We start from the raw sequence: 1,478 nt of genomic DNA on the forward strand, positions 1-1,478 counted from the left end.
CCGACGTCTCCCTTCACCCAATTTTCTGTCGTCTGTCCCCCAGGGAGGAGGTTATATGTAAATCCCTTCCTACCCCAGCCTTCCCCAACCCAAGCTCTATGTCTTATCTGTAAGCCCTGCACTATACAAAATTCTACCTGTGATGCCTGATAAGACTAGAGCGAAGGTATTCATAGCACAAAGAGTGACATGGGCTGTCTGGGAACTAAGGAGACATCCCCGAAAGCCCTGCCATGAACTTGGTGTTACCTCACCCTGGGCTCCTGGGCAGCATCCGTCTCACAAGGTATGAGGAGAAGTGACATTTGCCAAGCACATACAAAGATGGGCCAAACTCCTGAGTGAGCGGATCTCAGTTAATCTGCACAGGAAGAAATCAGGGAAGTGAAATAATTTGTCTAAGAACACACAGCCAGTGGTGACAAAGCCAGAACTGGAACCCAGAACTTTCTGAGTTCTCACACCTATCATTCCCTTAGGAGGTTTTAACATTAAGTCTCATGGTTTTTACTCAGTACATAGTAAACCCTTCCTTGACCACACGATCTATATTCCTCAGGCCACTCACATTACTTGTAGAGCCAGCACGCAGGACAGCATCCTGCATATGGCAAGCGCTGAATAAACCTTTCTTGTTGGCCTGATGAGGGAGCTAAAACCAAACCAAACCCACTGCCGCCAAGTGGGTTCTGACCCCTGGCAACCTCGACAGGGTTTCAGAGCTTGGACTCTTTACAGAAGCACAGAGCCTAGTCTTTCTTGTGCCGAGTGGCTGGTGGGTTTAAGCCATTCACTGTTTGGTGAGCAGCTCAGTACTGAGTCCACAGTGCCACCAGGATTTTTTTTTCAATTGATCGTTTTACTGCGGGCTCTTACAGACATTATAACAATCCATAAATCAATTACATCAAGCGACCTTGCACGGAAGCTGCCCTCATCCTTTTCAAAACATTTTCTTTCTACTTGAGCCCCTTGGTAGCAGCTCCTCTTTCTGGCTTCTTGATGATGGGGATGAGGGGAACCTCAAGACGGCAGGTGGGAAACTTAAACCCGCCTCCTGTTCCAGCCACGCCTTAGCTTCCTGCTATCCTTGCTGTCGCACAGTTTCCAAATCTGTGATTAGGCCTGGTCTTCAATGGCACATCCAGATTGACCATCATCTGCAACGAGCACCTACTGGGTGCCTGTCCCTGCACCGCACCCATTCCACACTCCAGTTCACCGAACCCCACATAAGATTGCAGGGTCTCTCTTAACTAAAAGGAAGAACAACTTCTTTGAGATCAGCTGTTTCATGAGTGCTTGTATTAGTCTGGGAACTTTAGAGAAACAAATCCACAGAAACTCATGAATAAGAGAGAGTATTTTTAAATCATTTTATTGGGGGCTCGTACAATTTTTTGTTTACTGTTGAACATTTTTTATTTTAATTTTTTAAAATCATTTTATTGGGGGCTCATACAATTCTTATCACAATC

The sequence above is a fragment of the Echinops telfairi genome, unplaced genomic scaffold (genome assembly GCF_000313985.2).
Source record: "Echinops telfairi isolate 266 unplaced genomic scaffold, ASM31398v2 ScPeMD7_7410;HRSCAF=8448, whole genome shotgun sequence".
In the NCBI taxonomy this organism is placed as follows: Eukaryota; Metazoa; Chordata; class Mammalia; order Afrosoricida; family Tenrecidae; genus Echinops; species Echinops telfairi.